Genomic DNA, 22,803 nt, shown 5'->3' with positions numbered 1-22,803 from the left:
GGGATGCTCAATCTGTACGAGAAACAAGATTTACCTTGGGAGAAACTCTTGACACTAAAGTCTCAAGTGTAAGTGACTTGTGGAGGACAGAGGAGAGGGGTGGACGGATGAGAAATGTAGGTGGAAGCTTTAGAGCATAAGAGAGTTATGGGTCCAGGAGGCAGGGCACAATTTCTTTTTTTCTCAATCTTTTTTTTTAGAGACAGGGTCTCACTATGTTGCCCAGGCTGTCTTGAACTCCTGGACTGGAGTGATTCTCCAGCTCTGGCCTCCTCCCGAAGTGTTGGGATTACAGGTGTGGGAAATGGCACCTTTCTCAGGGGCCACATTTCTATCAACATAATAGTCCATGCCTACTCCCAGACATCATTGTTCTTCTTTCCAAGGAGCCCTGGGAATTAACTCCCTTGTCTTGTTTCCCTTCTTCAAGGCCCCAAGCTGCACCGAATACCGCCGTACAGTCTCCTGTTCCTCTGAAGGATCATCTGTCTTCTACTTAAAAACATTAGGGAAAGGCAAAAGCCTACCTAAGAGCTAACAACACTCTTTGGTCTTGGCCACAGAAGCAAGATACTGAAGGGAACGTCATTGTCTGAAAAGTGTCACAATAAGATGCACACATTGTGCCACCACTGTGGCTCTAAGGCCTGCCACCTTCAGAAGTCACCCTGTGGCAAATGTGGCTGCCCTGCTAAGCACAAGAGGAAGTATAACTGAAGTGCCAAGGCTTAAAGATGAAATACTACCAGGACTGGTCGAGCGAGGCACCCGAACGTTGTATACCGCAGATTCAGGCATGGATTCTGAGAAGGAAAAACGTCTAAACCCAAGAGGGCAGCTGTTGTAGCATCCAGTTTATCTTAAGAATTTCAATGATTAGTCACACAATAAATGTTCTGGTTTTTAAAAAAGGAGCTAACAGTAGATTTTTGGTAGGGCGAATTTTACTACTTAAGCTAGGACATTTTGGGGGAGTATTTTATGAATAATTATGCCAAGAAAACAGGCATAAACCACAACTCCCTTCCTAGGACTAAAATCAGATTCCCCCACTTTTCAGAGGAAAATCTAATCTGCGAATCTTTGTTCATAGGAAACAAAGACATAAAGTGTCTCCAATTCTTCCCGTGGTGCAAGAAATCAATGATGAACCATTATGTGTACAAGGTATCCTAATTAGTGGACAGAATGCCTCACACGAAGCATTCTTCGTGTGGATGAGGATACCTGGGGCCAGGGCCTGCGGAGGTTGATAGCAGGCCCAGGAAGAAGGCTCTCGATGCCAATGAGAGGAATGTTTGCACGTTTGCTTTCACTTCTATCTCTGGCTGTTTTGGTCCATTCATTACAGGGCTCTGTCTAGACCCAAAAGTGAGACAAAAGGTGGGGACTTGGGTGTGGGTGGAGGGAAAATCCTGGAGATAAGTCAGATATCTGCTGAGCTGGAAGAGGTCTTCCTGGTTAGGGTGGTTATTCTCAGGTAGCCATTTGTTCAGAAGCAACGCTGATAAATTAGTGCTTGGGTGAACTTTCAGATGGATAGAGATCTACTGTTTCAGCATTATTATAACTGGGCTAATCCAACATTTTCCTGAAAACTGTGGTATAAAGTGCAAAGCACAGATTTACTCTATCAAGTTGCCCTGGAAACCTGAAAGTGCTCAATATGTCAGTTTTCTGTTTGGCAACTGTGTGGAGATTATTACACAACACTTTAGATATCTGCCTAATGATCTAAACCTAGGACTGCTCAAACCTGACCATGCATGAGTGTCACCTGGAGGGCTGTTTAAAATAGATCGCTGTGCCTCACTCGCAGAATTTTTTTTTTTTTTTTTTGAGACAGGATCCATGCTGGTCTCAAACAATCCTCCTCAGGATCAAGAGGTGGAAGTAACCCAAATGTCCATCAGTGGATGAATGGATAAACAAAATGAGGTACATATATATAATGGAATATTTTCAGCCTTAAAAAGGAAGATAATCCTGGCCCATGCAACAACATGGATGAACCTCAAGGACATTATACCAAGTGAAATAAATCAGTCATAGGAAACCTCAGGAGGATCATTTGAGCCCAGGAGTTCAAGACCATCATGGATCCTGTCTCAATTAAAAAGAGCTTAAAAAAGATCTTTTTTAAACTTGATGCTTCCAGGATGGCTTGCAGTGTGAGAGAACATTTATCTTAAATTACACTTTTGATTTATAAACACCTGGCCCTCTTAGGAGCACTAAGAAGGGAAGAATGCAAATAATGGACTATTGGTACTTATTTGACAGATGGTTTTTGTTGTTGATGAGGATGATGATGATGAAGATGAAGTTAGAGTGGCAATTGGACTTAAAGGATGGTATGCAGACCCCAAACCCACTAATGAAACATGCATTTAAGTACTCTCTCTAAACTGTCAGGTCATGATAACACAGCTAGCCCCTCTCCTGAGTAGCTGGGATTACAGGAGTGTGCCACCTGCTTGGCTATTCAGAGTTCTGGATTCAGTAGGTTTGGGGTGAGATCTGAGAATCTGAATTTCTACCAAATTTGCAGTAATGCTGATGCTGCTGGTCTGGGGACCATGTTATGAGAACCACTACTCTAAAACTAAAGCTCTTATTTCATATTTAAGTCAGGCAATCTTGTAGAGTACCTTATATCTTGTAAGTCTATATCTTGTAGCTCAGAATAAAAGAATTCAATTTGTTTTGTGATTATGTGGAACTTTAAGAATAAAATGCTCATTGTCAAGTTCAAGAGCACCTGGACTGGAAAATCTCTGTGCCCCATTTTTTCTCTTATAGAATCTTTTTGTGCTAAGATTTCATTGATGTAAAATGGTACTTATACTTTGCAACAACTTTGTTAAAGGAATAAAAAGATCACTTGTAAAATTCCGACTGCATACACCCAGTAGGATGGCTACTAACAACAAATCCGAAAACAAGCGTTGGCGAGGACATGGGGAAATTGGAACACTTGTGCAAGGTTGATGGGATTGTAAAATTGTAATCCTAGCACTTTGGGAGGCTGAGGAGGGTGGAGCTTGAGGCCAGAAGTTTGAGACCAGCCTGGGCACCATGGCAAAACTCCATTTCTAAAAAAAAAGGGTTGTTTAAGGTTTATAGAGTTTCAGTTTTGCATGATGAAAATGTTCTGGAGATCCTTTCCACAACAATGTGAACATACTTGACACTACTGAACTGTATACTTAAAAGTGGTAAGGATGGTAAATTTTATGTTTACATTTTTTACCACAATTTAAAAGAAAACAACTATTTTTACCAAAATGTCCAGTACATGGTAGTTCTAATAAGTATTAGTTCCTTTCCTCACTGCCTTTCCACTACCCTCTCTCCAATTCTCCATTTTTTATATAAAAATGTTGGATAATGTCTCTAGGAAAACCTCCAAAATATGTAGTGTGCATCCTTTAGAAAAGCGTAATCACCTTTTAACTGTGGATATAAGTTTGTTTAAAAATCTAAAATAACAATCAAGGTACCCATTAGAGGTAGAAATAAAAAAAAATTGATTTATTCATAAAATGGAAAAGTATATATTTGACAGCAAAGAAAATGAATGAAATTGAACTACATGCAACAATATAAATGTTTCTTATAAACATAATGTTGATTAAATTACACAAAGAACAAAACAGGCAAAACTAATCTATCCTATTAGAAGTTATAATGGGTTACCCACGTGGGAGTGGAAAGTGAAAGCATGAGAGGAGTTTCTTAGGGTTATGATGTTCTGCTGCTTGAACTACCTGGTGGTTGCATAAGTATGTTCATTTTATGAAAAAGCATCAAGTTGTACCCTTATGACATACACATTTTTCTGAATCTACATTAAATTTCAATGTAACTTTAAAAAATGAAACCATGAGATTCCCACAATGGAATGATTTTATTTGCATGATCTAAAACCTTGATTCCACTTGCATTTTCTGTGCACAAGGACACAGAGGGTCACTATTAACAGCAAGAAAAAAAGAGACAAGCCTATTTAAATAAATGACATTTACAAATTTTCAACAGTAAAAATAATCTAATGCTTCCAGGATGACTTGCAGTGCGAGAGAACATGTATCTTAAATTAGACACTTGATTTATAAACATTTGACCCTCTTAGGAGCATTAAGAAGGGAAGAATGCAAATAATGGACTATTGGTATTCATTTGACAGATGGTTTTTGTTGTTGATGAGGATGATGATGAAGATGAGGTTACAGTATTAATTGGACTTAAAGGATGGCACACAGGCCCCAAACCCACAAAATGAAACATATGTCTAAGTACTCTCTCTAAGCTGTCAGGTCACGGTAATTCAGCTGACTCCTCTCAAACATTCCCGTTTCCATAAGTGTATTTTGCACACTCTTAGGCATCAGCTTGGCCTAAACAAGGTATCAAGGAAATGTCAAGAAAGAGGAGACAGGGCCTTGACTGGCACACACAACTGTGAATGAGGTGTTAATTACACAGGAAAACATTACAGACTATCTGGGAAGTTAGTTTTCTTTTTTTACTTTGTGAACGGAAATAAGATTTATGTCGGATGTAAAGAATTACATTTTGAACTCAAGGATATGCGTAAAAATGAGAATGGAATACTTACAAGAGGAGTGCATAATATTTTAAGTACATTTTATTTCTTACTAGATTTTAAAAATGTGTCTATGACAGTAACAACACTAGTCATAAAGGTCTCATTACTTCAGGGATCCGACAAGTGACTCTGGTAAGGACATGAGAAGAAAATGCAATTCAGCATGAACAAATGACTTGAAATAGGTTCTGAGCTAAGGAAAGATGAACATCATTGAGGTTGGGATCTTAACATTTTAAAATTATTTAATTCCACTATTTGCTCATCTCTCTGCCCCTTTCCTTTTTATCCCCCCTTGGATGGACTCTATCTGTAACTAATGTGGCTTTTCAAAACAAGTTAGAAGTTGTGACATCATTATCTAAACCTCTTGAGCTACAATTCAGTAAATGATAATCTGAATTTTGTTAAATTCAGATTAACAAAATCTGATTTGTTAAAACATTAAAACAGGATTAACATTTCCTTGATGTGGGTATCCTGGTCATTCACAATTTAGGTTATTTTGCTGTTATAATTTTTGAGCTTCTCTTCTTCTCACTACCAAGTCAGATTCTGTAAATGTCCCATTTACTTGTTGCTTTTCCCTTTGGAATGTGGATCTTCCTAGTTCTTTTCTGCTTGCCTGATTTCTGCTTGCCCTCACGTCTCTCTACCCTGATTCTGAGGCCAACCCAACCCTTCCGTTTAGATTTGTTGGAATGCCTAACTGCCTTGCCAAACCACCAACTCTCTAAGGCCCGGATTCTGACTCTGTTTTCTAGGCCTGTCATTGCCAATATTTGCCAAGCCACTTGATGCGTCTCAGTGTCATGGGTGGGGCAGTGGTAGGGTATGACTAAACAATTTCCTGAATATACTGTGATGTATTTTAACATCTTTGTGCCACATGAAGCTGGTGGAAGCTGGAAGTTCATTGTGAAAACTTTCTTTCCTCCATATTTGGATGTTCACAAGCAGCACACTCCCAGACTGGATAAGGGGAATTTGGCCTTTATATACACTGCCTTCCTGTCTGAGAATTATGCCGTCAGGCTTCGACATCTCTAAAACATTCCACTTTCACAATACCTCATGAATGAAGACTTTTCTCCTTCACTTTTATTATGGGAACTGTTATATTTGTAAGTTTAGAGTCAACAAAATTGACATGTAGAGGGACAAATAATGCATATAAAATGATGTCTTATTTAATAGAAGTGTTAAAATAAAAACAATGTAGTGGTGAAGTTCATCTACAAATTTCAGACAGGTCAGAGGCTAGGCCAGTGAAACAGGAACAAGCTCAGCATTACCAGTGAGCATTGGAACAAATAATCAGTAGTAATATTTTATATCTTGATTTCAATTAAGGTAAAGTGACAGGACATAGTTTTGGTATTTCTAGTTACATAATCTAAAAGATATACTCTAGGGGTAGAATTCTAGAGCTACATTTTCAATGTCCAGGATTGAATTGACTAGTACGAAATAAGTTCACAGAACTACAATCAATAACTGCCTGACAAATGAAGAGAATTCTAGAGGATCAGTGAGATGGAACTATAAAGGTCCACCAATTTTGAAATGGAAAAATTTTCCTTATGTAATTCTCAACAAATTGAAGTGAATTTAATGGATTAAATTGCATTTTGATACTTCAGTGCTGATTTCAGAAAAAATCCCTATAAAAAAGATGTGAGTAAATTTTATTTGGCAGAAATTTACTGTCTGTTTTACCTGCTGTGTTGGGGAAAACAGATTAAGATGATTAAGACCTAGACTTGCCTTCATGGTAGAAGAGAAGGGACAATTATTCACAACAGGTATTTAGACAGACTTGTTCATTTGGTTATAGATGATCTCAGCACTTCCAGTTTCCCTTTGGAGTGGAGGGATCATGGGGATAGGAGGAAAATGTGGGTAGAAAAAGTCATCTACACAACTTCAGCAACAACCTGGGACATTATACCCCCTGAAAAGTCCTCAAACAGGGGATAGCTTTCCCTGGATGCACCTGCAGTAACCTGTCTTAGACGTGTGTGCGCTCTTTGGTTCTCTTCTCTTCTGATACTTATCTTCAACCTTTAGATCAAGTGTATTCAGAAGGCATTTCCCAGCTCACCACTTCTTTTTCTTGCATGATAGATTTAAATATTGGGAAAATGTATTGATGACCTTTAAAAACTGAACACTTAGGACATACTATTGTGCAAAACTGAGAGTATTTTTCTTTATTTGAATACCAGTTTTCGCTTCCTTAAACTTAACATCCAATGTCATTTGAAGCTGTAACTGGGTAAAAGTAATTCAAAGTCTGTCCTTTACAATCTACCTTCTCTCAGCTCCCATCAGATTCAACATTTCCCAAAATAAGGTTAAGGTTTCCTGGGAAAGCTGGTGACCCAGTTGGTCCTGCCAACGGCAATTGTTGGTCAGTTGCCAGATTCTTTTTATGTTCTTTCACTTTTTCTCTGTTCACCTCTAGGGAAGTATCCTATAGGCCGAAACCCTAATAACATCTTGTTCCCCCGATTCTTGCCACATCTAGTACATATGCATTTACATTTACAAAACTCACATAACCAGTTCAGCTTTCTCAACTAATAAATTTTCCATTGTGACTTTTAAACTCTTTATTTGTTCACCTGCTGGCTTTTCACTGTGTTTGTATAGGATATTTTCCCCACTTTCAGCGAGCATGTGCCCAGAATTGTTCATAAATTAATTCAAGAAGCATTTATGAAGTCCCTATTGTGGGTTAGATGCTTTACCATGCTCTGGAAATACCTTGAATTCTGTCTCCATACCAGTGAGGACAATAATAGTAACAGATGTCAAATATCATTCAAAGAAAGTTACACATATTGTTCATTTAATCCTCAAAATATATTTGAGGTATTCCCATTTTAAGGAAGAGGCAAATTAGTGACAACATAACTTGCCCAACGTTATGGGACTAGTAAATAGCAGAGTTAAGACTTGAATCCAGGCAACTTGGCTCTATCATCTGTGACCATTACCACTATGCTATACTTATTGCATCTCTAAGAACTAAACAAAAAAAGATATGAATTTTGGATAGTCATAGGAAATATAGAAAAATAAAGCAGGTTAAGGGAACACAGAGTTATACAGGAAGGTGTGCTCTTTTAGACAGAAAAATCAGAGAAGGCCTCAGCAGAAACCTGAACCAAGTGAGTCCACGGATCATGCAAGGTCTGAGAAAGAGCATCCAGTAGAGGGAACAGCAAGAACAAATTCTTCAAGGAATAGCAAGAAACACAGGTTGCTAGAGAAGAGCAAGCGTGTGGTTGGGTGGCAGGCAGGCCAGATTAGGCTGGGCCTTGTAGATTATGGTGAGCGCTCTGAGTTTCATTACTGTCATTGTGATGGGAAGCCATTAGGAGTTTTGTCTTAAAAAGGTCATATTATATAGGTTGGTATAAGCACCTGCTTAGGTAGAGAATAGCCCAGAAGGTAAAACTGCCACCAAAGTCATCATTTAATACAGAAGCTCAATAGAACTAATTTTAGGTTATCTGTTTTAGATTGCTTATAACACTTTCTTACATGTGTGTAGAGCTGATTATATGTACAGTCATCTCTTGGTATCTGTGGGAGATTTGTTCCAGATCCCCACTGTCTAATACCAAAATCCATAGCCATTCAAGTCTCTTATATAAAATGGTATAGAATCTGCATACACCCTCTCATATACATTAAATCATCATTAGGTTACTTACAATACCTATAATGAAAATGCCATGTAAATAGTTGTTACGTTGTAATGTTTGGGGAATGATGACCAAAAATAGTCTGTACATGTTCAGTAAGATGTAACCATATTTTCTTTTCAAATATTTTCAATCCATACTTGGTTGAATCTGCAGATGTGAAACCTACAGATACAAACAGCTGACCATAAAACATTTCCAAGTGCAAATCTTTTTTTTTTTTTTTTTTTTTGAGATAGAGTCTTGCTCTGTCACCCAGGCTGAAGTGCAGTGGTGTGATCATTGCACACTGCAGCCTCAACCTCCTGGGTTTAAGTATCCTCCTGCCTCAGTCTCCCAAGTAGCTGGGACTACAGATATGTGCCAGCATACCTAGCAAATTTTTAATTTCTTTGTAGAGATGGGTGTCTCTAGGTTGCCCAGGCTGCAAAATATTTTTAACCTTACATTAACATTTTATGTTACTGAATATAATATCTATTATTCTCTGATATTTACCCAGCCCATTGTTTTTGGCTGGAAAAAAAAGACATACAGTATAAGGAAGTGAGATCTATTTCATCCTTCATTATAAACTATAGTTTTTAAAACAGAGAAGGCTGCATTGTGTAAGTAATCCTACAAGACTTATAAAAGGATATTAATAATTTAATGAACTTGTGCTCAAGGGAGAAAAGTGTTCTTGAAACATGTCAGGATGAATTTTCAAGGGAAAGGCCTAATTAGCAGTGTCTGAAGCATATGTCATCACATTTAGAAAACACGAACTAGTCCCTGTGGACAGAATGGTAAGTTGGATTTTGAAGCATTAACTACTCCAGTTAATATGTATGATTAACGAGCAATATGTCAGTCTGCTGGCCTAACTCAAGTGAAAGAACTTGTAGGAGAAACAAGGATGTTTAAACTCATCCACAGAAATATGCAAATTTAGTTTATTGTCTCATTTATATTATGATCAACCAATAACTTAGAGATCTTGTGGGAAATAATGCCATAGTTTGGGCTCTTTTAAAATATAGAATCAAAGCTATGAAGATGCCCTAAAAATACATGCCTAACATATCTATCTTTTTCTTACACATAGTAAAGTATTTTTACCAGATGATTATTTGGAAAAAGTCAAATTGAAGAAACATGATTTAAATCCATTCAACAGAGAAAACACATGTAGGCAAAACCTATTTGATGTCAAGATCTCCAGAGGCAAAGAGAAAAAGCCAGTCACTTGTCTATGGGATTCTAAACATAAAATTACATGGCAATATTCACACGATCATTTAGATGTTTGAGCTCCTAAAGACAGACTCTTAATTTAAATCTTTCAAAATCAACAATAACTAAAACTACAGGAGCTAATGTTGGAAACAATCAAAGTTACAGATTTGTTTACTACTTTAATGAGAAATCAACTGCCACTTAGGAACACAAAAGAGTGGGAAAAATAAAGATAGTCTTGTATCAATGATAAGCATTTGTACATTTATTAAGTGTTTACTATATCCTGGATATTGGAGAGTAAAGAGAAAATTATACACAGATCTTGCTGTTGAGGAGCTCATAGTTTGGTACTAGAATATTTCTCTTCTTTCCTCAATATAAGTTTTGTTCTACACCAAAAAAAGGGCTATTTAAAGAGATCCACAAAAGAGAATAGTAGTTCACCAGTATTTTCAAGAATTATAAGTCTGCATTAAACGTGGACATGAGTGGCTTTGGACAATTGGAGTAGCAATATTTCTATTTTGGCATACTTTGAATACTTGTTGCCCATAGTCATGTTTTCTATTTTAGAAGGGTGCAGATTATATTGAGGTGATACAGATTCTAACTCATATATTTATGAAACAAATTGATCATTGACTTAAAAATAAAAAGCAGGATAGAAAAAAAATGTGCATTGTATGAGAAGCCAGAGACCTGAACACTAGTATATCCCCTTTTATTTATTAATTAAGCGAATCTGAACAAATCACATAATCTCTCAGCCTGACCAGTTTCTACCTTAGGAAAAAAAAGGAATAAAAATATACCTGCCTAAAGATAGTGGGCTAGAATGAACTCTCTGTAAAGGTGCTTCTGTGCAGAAGGTCCCAAGCATTCCCAGAGGAATTAAACTGCCTAGGGCCATGGAGAAGGTGGCCAAACACATTGAGATGTAGAGCCAGTGATCAATTACATTCTTGGCAAATATCTAAGAAAAATATACCCCAAATCCTCAGTTTGAAATTTAATGTTACTGAGGCCATCCTACTGGCCTGAAATAAAACCTTACATAGCATGCTCTCTCTAGTGCTGACACTAGTGTGTCATCATGGATAACTTATGGGACAGATGTGTCACAGAAATGTTTTTCAAATGGTGGCAACATATAGTCACCAGTTATCTCGCTCTCTTTCCCTCGTAGCACTGGTAAGAACTGGCAGTATGGCGATCCTTACCATTGCTGGCAAGGTTAGAACTGAAGTTTTCAGACTTGAATAACATTTGACCTAACGAGGCAGTATCTGTAGCTTTGGCCTCTGTTTCTAAATGAAATGAATATTCTAGATTTTACAACAGACAAATGAGGGCCCTTACTCAGAGTAAAAGCTGAACTCCTTACAATGAATGACCTGCAGGGCTGTGCTCTGCCTTTCTATGTGGACTCTCTTACCTCCTCTCACTTTCCTTCACCATTCTAGCCACACCGACCTCCTAAAGTTCCTTGAAATTTCTGCCTCAGACCTTTGCACCTGTTGCTTCCCCTACCTAGAAAGAGCTTCCCTCAGCTTTCCACATGGCCGTCATCTATTTTAGATATTTGTTCCATGTTCAGCTTGGCAGCAAGGCTTTCTCTGACTTCCATACAACACTGCATATCCCCTTCCTCTGCTTTCTTAATCTTGGTTGCATGTATCACCATTAACCACACTAAAACTTATTTATTTTGTGACCATCTGTCTCCATAATAGAATGTAAGTTCCATGAGGGTAGAGGTTTTTGTCTATTGTGGATGTTACTAAACTTTTCCTGTCAAAAGTAAGAAATATTTAAAGTAAATATTTTAGGCTTTGTGAGACATATAGTCTTTGTCACAACTACTCACCTCTGCTGTTGTAAGCCCTCAAAGTCAGTATGTAAGCAAATCGGCATGAATGTGTTCCAATAAAACTTTATTTAAAAAAACCCACATGGTACACCAGATTTGGCCTAAGGGCTGTAGTCTGCTGATTCCCAGTCTATTGTGTTCATTGGTTTATCCTCTGCCTACAGCAGTTTCTGGAAAACAAGAGGTGTTCCATAAATATTTGTTCTTGTTTTTGGACTGAGCTAACAATGAAAATGGAAGTAAATGTAACTTTTTGAAAGGTACTAGACAAATGAAGAGTTTGTGCTAATGAGAAAAACAGTGTAATTGCATTCATTACTATACTTTTAGATGGGCATCAATACCAAAACTGTGAGACTAATTATGCCTTTAAAGTTCTTTAAGATCTGGTGATGTTTTTGTTTTTACTTTTGTTATTGCTGTAGATAACATGAGATAAAACCTTTGTAAATAGTTTGAAATTATTTTGTTGAGATATTTTCAAAATGCAGATATGTAAAAGGAGTAACATAACAAATGATTATGTTCCCACAGCACATCATTAACAACTAGTCATAGTTTGAAATATTTTCTTCAAGATTTTTTTAACCAACAAAATATCATAGATTAAATGGAAATACTTTTTGACCATCTGTAGTCCTTTTCCCCTCACCTTCCTCTTGGGATAACTACTCTCACAAGTTTATATTGTCTTTCTGTTTCATGTATTCTTAAAGAAGAAATATACATACACATGTATTTTTTCTTGTATTCAATATTATTGTTTTTAAGATTTATCCTTGGTGTGTGTGTGTCGAGGGGGTGGGGCAGGGGTGTGTGTAGTTTGTTATATTTAACTGCTGTGAACGCTGAATTCTGTTGTGGATAGGAAACATTTCCAAATGGAAATATTTCTAGAGTAGCAAAATATGGAAATACAAAAAGTATAGGGCCATTTATTATATTATAGGGCAAAGCCTCAATTAGTTTTTGATGTACATACTGGGGTCTACTGTTGCTCAAGTCTTTCACCCCAGAAAAGAACTAACCGTCCAAGGAATCTAGCAGTTTAACATCATTTTATTTTTCTCTGATAGAAAAACCTTATCCCACAAATGTCAGTTCAGTTATTAATACATGGTGAGTGTTGCAATAGCATAACTCAGTTTCAGCATTTCAATTTATCCAGCTGAATTTAAAAATACAAATTGGGTATCGTATGGGACTTTTCTCTAATAGCACAATAACATTTTTAAATGGAGTTTAAGATATAAACTGAGCAAGCTGAAATTAAATTTGGGTCTACTGATCCAGGTATCAGTTTCTTAGAGCTTTGAAATAGAGTACATGTTTTCAAGAGATTAGATATATGGTGACCTTAAAAAAGCCTTCTGACGTATTCCATAACATCAAGGAATGGAAGGAAAAAGAATAAAGAATCCTTATGAAACATTTGCAGTCCACAAAACATTTCAAATAGTACCGTGTCAACCTATGTTATAAATAGTTTAGTCTTGATATTCAGCTGGTTTTATAAGCATCTATGTGATGACAAAGAGAAAAAAATTCAAAACTGTTCTAGAATATCATTAGAAGTAGAAACACTTTAAAGAAACCAGTTGTAGTAAAAGTTTACTTATCCAGCACTTTACTAAATGGAAAAGTCTACTAACTGGCACTTCCAGGCTTCTATAGGATAGTGCTAACTGGCTTAATGACTTAGGAGACGGGGCTCCAGTTAGCAGATACAGTGCTTTCCTTATTAGCTGCAGCTCTACGCTGAGGTACCGTGTTAATAGTTAGCGGGGCACAGGCTGGATTTCACCCAAACACCCATTGGCTAGTCACACTTCTTCCTGGGGAGCTGTGCTAAGAACAAATCCAGAGAAGTCTTCGGATTCCAAAAGAAGCACTAAATCTTTTCCACGGTTTTATTGCTAGCGGATTTTATTATGTTCAAATACTTAGAAATTAATATTATAACTATGATACAATAATTAGCAATTATTGAATACCTAGCATGTGATAAGCCCTGTATTGGCTACTTTACACATGCATTTTTCTAATCATCACTTCGGGCTAGGTACCATTAGTATTATTTCGGTTGTATAACTGAAGAACTGAGACTCAGAGAGGCTAAGTAGTATTCCCTGGATCATACAGGCAGGGCTCACCCAGGAGTTTGCAAGAGTCCAGAATTAATGCCTTTTGAGACTTTACTTTGGTGAGGTTATACAGAGGGTTACATTTTATTAATAAAAAAATTCAATGAACCAGATATCCATATGAGACATAAACGAATCCAACAATGAACAGCCCTCCTTATAGAAGTAAGGTCTGTGGGTTGGTTGGCTTCACCAAAGCCACTCTACAGCAGAGGGAGCATCTCCACCCACCACCTAGCATTCATGTGCACAAGCTGTACATCTGGAAGAGAAGGAAATTCAAAGGGGAATGAATTAAGGCAGCCTCCAGACAGAAAAGGGGCTGAGCAGAGGCAAAGAGGCAGAGAAACTTCTGTGTCAGTATCAGGCTGGTCTCTGACGACACTGATTTTCCTCTACATTGGTTAAACCATTTTGTATATTCTATTGTATTCTGGCCATTTATTAATATTTCTAAGAAAATCTGATTGTGACCCACTAAGTTGATTTCTGACTTGCTCATGGATCACAACTCATGGGTTGAAAAATATGGCTATTGAGGGAGCAGAATTTGGCAATAGACTTGAATGTGACTACCAATTTCTTGCTTTGTGGCTCTGAACAAGTCACATTAACTTCTTTAAGTCTTGGTGTCCTCGTCCCAGTCAACATTAAGTCTAAACTTGACCCTAAAGTTAGTTATCTTCGCAAACCCTTACCTGGATTATCTTAAATGGTTTCTGCTTGTTTGGCTGTCTATACACCTAAATCTATCAAATAACTGTCCTTTTTGCTAAACTTTAGGGTATTTTAGCTGTAAGTGGTCATACAATAAATTATCTGTTTTAATCCTTTGCGTAAAAGGGATCTTCTAATTTTAAAAAGGTAAGTTGGACTATTCTTCACAAATTATCCATTAACTTTCATTTTATGTTTTTTCCAGGGGGAAAAAAGTAGAAAGAGTTGAGGGAGGAAACTGCTCTTTCCTCTTACAATACTCTTTCAGAAATTCTATTTATATAATCAGTTTTAGCCCTACTGGTTGTCTTGCCCTGCATATAGACTGCAGCAGAAATAGTCCAGGTGGCCAGGAATGAAACAGAACATACAGTGAAACATGTTATCCTTGTTTACATGGAATATGGCTGCCTGGGTTCTAAGTCCTGGTAACATAAGTTGCATAGCTAAGAATTCATTGTATATTTTGCTGGTTAATTTTCAGAGTTGACCTGGCTAAGTGCACATTTCTCTTAATTATTACAAGGTTAAACTGTTTTAAAAAGCTTAACTAATCATACTTCAGTAAAAGGGATTCCTTCTGCTGGTGATAAAGTTTCTGTTGTTACAGTTTTAGCCTATATTTAGCCTATACTAAATCAGCATTTCTCTAATTCTGTGGGAAAGGACTGGTTTTTAAAATATCCTATCTGTCATGAATCAGTTCCTTTACAAAATATTACAAAGCTGAATTGCTAGAAAAAAATGAAATAAACACATATGAAGTATAAGTTCCAGGGTACATTACTGAATTCAACAAACAAAAAATGATACTTAAAAGATATAATTTTTAAAAATTAGGGAAAAATGAAAAAAATTACAAAACTGTACACATTATTTAAAGTGTTTCTAAGGCACATAAAGATTCTCTATGGCACTCATTAACTTTTTGTCATTTTGTAATTGCAATGAAACAAAAAATCATGATTGAAATAGCGATTCCCCATACTGAGTACCTATATGCACTCTTTGAAGAAATAAACACTATTATATAGTTTTTAACGTAAACCATGATCCTGCTTTTTGCTTGTTAACATACCTACTTTAAGTTGAATTGACATTTCTTACAGGGCAGGGGTCCCCAACCCCCAAGCCCTAGGCTGATACAGGTCTGCGGCCTGTTAGGAACCGGGCTGCAGAGCAGGAGGTGAGTGGCGGGCTCCTGTCTCCGCCCCTCTGAGCTCTGACTCCTGTCACATCAGTGGGGGCATTAGATTCTCATAGGAGTAGGAACCCTATTGTGAACCACACATGGCGAAGAATCTAGGCCTTACGCTCCTTATGAGAATCAAACTAGACCTGATGATTGAGGTGGAATAGTTTCATCTCAAAACTGTACCTTCAACCCCAGTTCTTGAACAATCTTCCACAAAACCCATCCCTGGTGCCAAAAAAGGTTGGGGACCGTCGTTACAGAGGATAACTTTTATCTAAAGTGCTTCATTGGCTGGGCATGGTGGCTCACACCTGTAATCCCAGCACTTTGGGGGCCAAGGCAAGTGGATCACATGAGGTCAGGAGTTCGAGACCAGCCAGGCCAACACGGTGAAACCCATCTCTACTAAAAATACAAAATTAGACCGGTGTGGTGGCACACACCTGTACTACCAGCTACTTGGGAGGCTGAGACAGGAGAATCGCTTAAACCCAGGAGGTGGAGATTGCAGTGAGCCAAGATTGCGCCACTGCACTCCAGCCTGGGCAAGACAGAGTAAGACTCCATCTCAGAAAAAAATAAATTAATTAAAAAAATTTAAAAAGTGCTTCACTGTTTTTTTTTAATGACATTAAGATAGAAATAATTTTAACAAAAATATGTTTAAGGAAATGGAAGAAGAGATTTCGAAGTAATTTTAGACTGTGAGAATATTATTTACAACTTTTATTTAAAAATGGAGCAAATGATGCTGTATTTTGAAAATTAATCTTCAATTCTTCATCAGTGGTCAGTTAAAGCAAATCACCCAATACATTATTTATTAAAGTTAAACAATCTCTCAATGAAATAAATAAATTCAACATTCTAGAATTCCTATATATGCATCTTCTTTTGACGGAAAATAAAATTTGAAATGTTCTATCAAAATTGTTAAATATTTGAAGATAACTTTTCACTGATGTAGAATATCAAGAACGTCACTTGTTTCTTTGATAACTGTTGTAAAACTATGAGAATAATACTGTAACAATCTCTAGAAACTTCAGTGCTCACTCTTTTATTTTTCCCACCATTGAAAAACACATTACATTCTTTCTTTGCATGGAAGTATTGATATTATTTAAAATACTGATGACAAAGCAAGTCTACAAAACTGTTCAAATTTTATTTTTAAAAAGGCAAGAATAAACTGGTTTCTTGCAGAAACAATGAATTCCATAATTCTAATATTTTTGATAAAATTTTTCTCCTCAATAACCATCATACCTCAGCATGCAATAATAGTTGTGGTCATTTTCCATATTATCTCAAAATAAAATGATCTCCAATTTAACACATTAATCTTTACAAATTCACAAATTTTGCCATGTCATTAAGCCTATTGTTTAGTTCTGCTGACATTTCTTTGTTAGCAAGAATTTCTTAATGAAGGAAGCTATGTGTTGATTTACATTCTGGTACAAACTCTTTAATTTGTGTAACTGCTTCAGATTTTTTTTTTTTTTATTTTCAAGGGAAGTCTACAAGACTTTCAAAGTCTGAACATGAACAGTAATAAAATCTGAGATAGTTTCATAGATTTGTTCATCTTTCTTTGTGTGTTAATGCTAGAAAATGTGCCTAGTTGTTGAAAATGATGTGGCAAAGAAAGAAAGCAAAATAAATGGTTGGTTTTTAAGAAATTTCATTATAGGTAATTAGATTTAAATGGAAAATAAGATAGAAAGTACTATGGAGGTGGGGCATGGGGAAGACAATTAGAAATATTTTAAGTCTTAAGAATAAAATATTAAAGATTAAAGCCCATCCTACTGAATGCTGTGGGGAATTCACCTATTCTATTTTTTTTTTTTGCTTTAGCTTTTCTGATAGTAGAAATTATCTAATAAAAGTATATTAGACACACTCAGGTCATGCAATTTTGACAAAATTAAAAAGAAAGGGAATAGCGCACCATTTTCTATATTAAATTAGAAGCGTAACTTCTTTTGAATTCGTAATTCTTATGCCATCCTCATTTTACTTTGAAAAGGTCTTTATTTCTATGGCAACAGCTGCAAAGAAACACACCACATTCACTTGCATCAGCTCCCAGTGAAAAAGGTTTTAAAGCCCATAGTAAGTTACCAGTAGAGTATACAAAAATGTATCACCATAACCACAAGGACTTACTGATAAAAACACAGGCAGGACTCTTCATACGGTAAGACAGTCCCTTGACATTTCCTCGCTTGGAAACGATACTTAATTAGCATGTTTCAGAAATTTTATACCATTTGAGAAAAAATAAATGACAGTTTACAGAATGTGCACAGAGACATAAAATGTGAAAATTGCCAAAAGCAATAAAGATGAGAACGATTTAATTTTGACAATATTTTACCCTGACCTCATTTATATTATACCAATAAAACAAAGTTTTCCAAGGAGTTAGAACTGTGTTCTGACAAAATGAACTTGTGAAACAAAATAAATGAATTCAGACAAATGTCTGATAACGGAAATGCTCTTCTAAGATACCACTGGTAATTTACAAAGGAAAGGAGTCTTAGATAAAAAGGATAAAATGAAATGCCTACATTTCCCCCAGCAGCTTGAAAAACCTAGCAAAACTGAAATTGAACTGAAATTGCAATAACAGACTTTTTCTTATCCCAAGGCCTGCCCCTTTCACCATCGTTCAGTTTGACTTCCTCTACTTCTATATTTCTCTCTACTTTTTACCTAAGTTGGGCTTGCCGTTCATGAGGGAAGAAAGTAGTAGGTATACTCTATTGGCCTGAAAACAATCTTGAGATTAATGCCTCTTATAAACAGCAAATGTTTTACTAAATCATATTTACACTAAAAAAATATTTCTATATGAGAAGAATATGCATATGCAATGTGAATATGCAATAAGCCTTTATTTCTAGTTTGTTCCCAAAGTGAGTGTCCCTGCCCCTCCTTTCCTTTTCCTGTGTCCTCAAGGTAAAGATGCTGACCCATGTTTAGCATGTGCCTTCCCTTTTGGCCTCTTCTGGTATGTCTGGATTATTTATTATTGTTTGCTGTTGCTAGCATCTTCAGTTCCTCTATTTACAGACTTCTTTGCTTCAGTTTGTAAATATAGTTGAGTATTCATATATATTTATATACACTTATGAGAAAAAATAAACAAAGATGTTCCTTGACCTCTTCCAATGTAGTCTTATGCCATCTCTCTTTACACCTCAGCTTTTGAGAATAATAGTTCATAATCCCCCGACTTTCTCAATATCTACTACACTCTTGAGATCCGTGCAGTGTCACATCTGCCTTTGTGCAACACAGACACTCCAAGAAACCAGACTCCTTCAAGATCACCAATGGCTTTTTCTCAGCCCCATCTTCCCTGATACCTCTGAAGAATTTCCTGTCAGTTGGCAGTCGCCTCCCTTTCAAAACTTTCTTCTTATGCTCCCACTTTTCTATACTTTAAACTTTCTGGTTCATCTCTCCACCCCATTCCTATATATAGGTTTAGCCAAATGTCAAGGTTCTACTCTCAGTTCTTTTCCTTCTAGTATCTCCCTTGCACACTGCCCGCTCACCCCACCATAGTGGCTTTAGTTATCGCCCTTAAACTGATGACTTGCTAACAGTAAACTTTGTTCTTCTACTCAGCTCACATCTTAAGGGGCTGGTGCACTTTTGATTGCAGATCCCTTCAGTAGCCCTAATGCTGTAGGCTTCAAACTGACTTATCTCTTCTAAAAGAATATTTTCTTCAAGTGTTTTCTACTTCATTTAAAGGCACTATCATCATTTCAGAGTTGATACATCAGCAATCACTTCTGAAACTTAAGTCCTTTGCTTGGTCTATGTTCATTCAATCTCCTCGATGTCACTCCCATCAGCCATTTCACTGGTTTTTATAATCATGCTCTTTATTACTTATTGATTAGATGACAAGAATAGTTCTTTCTTTATTTCTTTCTTTCTTTCCTTTTTTTTTTTTTTTTTGAGACAGAGTCTCCTCTGTTGCCCACACTGGAGTACAGTGACACGATCTCAGCTCACTGCAGCCTCCGTCTCCTGGGATTAAGAGATTCTCCTGCCTCAGCCTCCCACATAGCTGGGATTACAGGTGCATGCCACCATGCCCAGCTAATTTTTGTATTTTTAGTAGACACAGAGTTTCACCATGTTGGCTAGGCTGGTCTTGAACTCCTGACCTCAAGTGATCTGCCCGCCTTGGCCTCCCAAAGTGCTGGGATTACAGGTGTGAGCCACTGAGCCCGGCCTATGAGGTTAATATTATCAACATTCTTTTAAAAATAATGTCTTCACTTTCACTCAAACTCCACCAAGGATTCGGTGTTAGTGATGTTAAGGATTGTGTTTTATTTCACCTCTGTACAGGTGCAGCTGGTGCCAGGCTTGGTTGGGCTCAGTTGCCATGGGGTTGGCTGTTACTAGCTTCTATCTGCACCCTTTCCTGGAGAGTTACCTTAGACTACAGGAGCTACCTGGCCTGGAGATACTGGGAAGTTACTGCCATCTCCCCACCCTGTGAGGGCAAGCCTCGCGCCTTGCTTCAAGGCAGGAGAAATTTTATGGTGCTCCAGAGTGTCTTGTGAGATCAGGGGGAGACTTGATGCTCCTGAAACCATATTTTGCCTGCATTCTTGTCTTCTCTTGTCTGCTTCCCTCGCTCTCTTACAGGTTTCTTCTGTAAATCGCTTATACAAGGATCCCATTTTAGACTCTCCTTTTAGGGAAACCTGACTTAAGCCAACTTCCACAGTATTTCACACAAAACGGGCACTCAAATGTTTCTTGAGTAAATAAATAGGCCCTCAGGTCTCTCAGAGAGGCTTTTTGTTCAAATGTAGTTGCCTCACTCAGTACAGGTGTTTTTGCTTATTTCCTTCTTTTCCCTACTCTCTATTCATACGTTCTTGTCTTTTCCTCTCAGTGTAGAGATTTTGATTTGATTGCATTTATACGACCCTCAAATACTTTCAAAGACAAATAAACTATAAACATGATTTAATAAATGCCTAAAGGTATGGAAATGCTTCTGCAAAAGATTTGGAAGACTGCATAAAACACGTGGCCAATGGAGAGTGTGAAGCAATGGCCTTCAATATGGCAGAACAACAGGTGTAGATTTTTTCCAATGATATCTTGCTCTTTTCATTGTATTTTCTAAGATTGCTTTTCTTAAAGTGGTATTGTTATTGAATAAAAATATTGAATACACATAAATTATTTGTTTATATTATTGAATTTTATGTGTATTCAAGGTATTAAATATACTTGTAGATACTCTGCAGTCATCTTTCTCACGGTTGCATAGACACATTTTTAACATCTCTCACATAAGAAATACAAGCAACAATTCTTTCTAGTGTTCAAGAAGTGCATTGTCTGGTGTTTTGAGAGCCACAAATGACACCATAATACAGTGGTCACAACATACGTTGTATACTGTTGTGAATTTTAAAAACACAATGGATAACACTTACATACATGTACATACATATGTGTATATGTTTGTGTTGGACATATTAAAATGTCAAATAAATATCAAATTGATCTACAATAATTTGTAAAAAAAATCCAAGTAAAAGTTTACTGGTTTTGAGGAAAATGAGAAAAAGTAGTTTCTAAGGTATTTCTGAAGAATTCAAGAGCGACTCTCAATACTACTATGCCAAGAAATTTAGAAATAAAAACACTGTATAATCTACATACATCATATAAAAGGGAAATTTTCAACTTTTTAAAGAATTATGGCATCACATTTACTTTGCAATAGCTTCTCTCTTGATAATTAAAATATAATGTATAAGAAAAACAAAAGTGCTATAAAATTAAAGTTGCTTTGAGAATTATGTGCCATTACCTAAGGTAACTCAAAATACTATAGAGTTTTACAAGGTTGAGGGCTTGATTATTTATTGGAAACATAATTTGCTGGCTTTCAAAGTCATTAGGCCATAAAAATGTTTCATGCTCCAAATGTTTTGCATTTCTGAAAACTTATCTGTTTATATTTTCCAAATTGATTAATAACTTGTGATTAATTCTTGGTTTGGCAGCCACCCACACATATATTCACTCCATCCCAAATGGATAAATAACGTTCTACTTGACATTTCCAATGGTAAATATATGAAATAGTTACTAATGTGTTCAGTGTAATGTTCTGAATAAAGATCCTGATGCAGGTGTATTAGCATATCGCTACTTTGGCAGAATGTGCCTTCTCCTTTTCCATTCTCTTTAAGTGTTTCTGTGGCTAAGTAGGTAATATTTATAAGACTCCTTCAGAGAACACCTGTCACCAGAGTGCATTTAAAGTGCTTCTGGTTTAATCCCATAATATACCTGAGGGCTAAGTTATGATAAAACAGATAAATTTAGACTAGAGTCTTGAGTGATTTGGTTGAAGTCACAAATTAATCCAATTGCTCTCCTGAAAAAAAAGAGCAGTTCTGACTCTCCCCCTGGTCCATCACTGGCCAGGCATTGCTGGTTCCCATCTGTTGGTGCAGGTTATAGGGACAGAATGTGTGCTCATCACAATGTGTGGAGACCACAAAAGGATCAGCTGTAGATACCCGTATTTGTCCCTTCTAGTGTGTGGCTTTAATTAGAAAAATTTAGTTAGTGATTTTTCAGTAACTTTTTTAAAAGTTAGTGATTTGGTTAAATTCTCAATATTCTCTATTTTAAAAATATGCAAATCTGGGTTTCTGTGTGATACCACACAATAGACAATGGGTGTATGTTATGTGGAACAGTTAGAATAAATAGTCCTGCAGCCTTGGAGAATTGCCAATGTTTCCTGGGTCTCTGTTTTCTTATTTGGTGGGCTGGAATGAGGCTATAGTATCCCTTTAGCTCTAAAATGTGATGATTTGATGTTCCTGAAATGGGTCCACCCCCACCTCTCCAGGCTTATCTCTCTGAAGCTCTTAGCCACTTGGCCTCAGGGGCTGAATGTCTCCAGTTTGAAGGAGTCCCCATTACATGATATGCCTCTTCTGCATCAGAGAACAGCTCTTGGGTCTATTCACATAAATAAATAAACCATTTAGACTCAGGGTCCTATTTGAACATACAAAACCTTTTTTCTTTACTAATCTATATAAAAGAGAAAACTTACTATGTTATTTTGTTACAATACATATAACGTCATTCAGCTCTTCATTTAAGTGAATGTAAGGACCTCAGCTCATTGTTGCTTTACTATCGATATAAGTATTATTGGAACAAAATCATTGCTTACAGTATATTTTCTGATTGACAGCCTTTCCACGGCATTTTGTCTCCTCTACCTCAAGTGCACTGCA

The 22,803-nt window shown here is 36.8% G+C and overlaps 1 protein-coding gene and 1 pseudogene across 1 annotated transcript in view; one reads left to right on the top strand and one right to left on the bottom strand.

The window, feature by feature from the left end:
* COL19A1 (collagen type XIX alpha 1 chain) overlaps window positions 1–22,803 on the bottom strand; it is a 330,775-nt gene that overhangs the window by 115,365 nt on the left and 192,607 nt on the right. The gene's annotated exons all lie outside the window — the stretch shown is intronic.
* On the top strand, window positions 4–864 carry LOC112622115 (annotated as a pseudogene).

This window comes from Theropithecus gelada, chromosome 4, assembly GCF_003255815.1.
Source record: "Theropithecus gelada isolate Dixy chromosome 4, Tgel_1.0, whole genome shotgun sequence".
Taxonomy (NCBI): domain Eukaryota; kingdom Metazoa; phylum Chordata; class Mammalia; order Primates; family Cercopithecidae; genus Theropithecus; species Theropithecus gelada.
The sequence above is the reverse complement of the archived record's forward strand: the minus strand, read 5'-3'. Positions and strand labels throughout refer to the sequence as shown.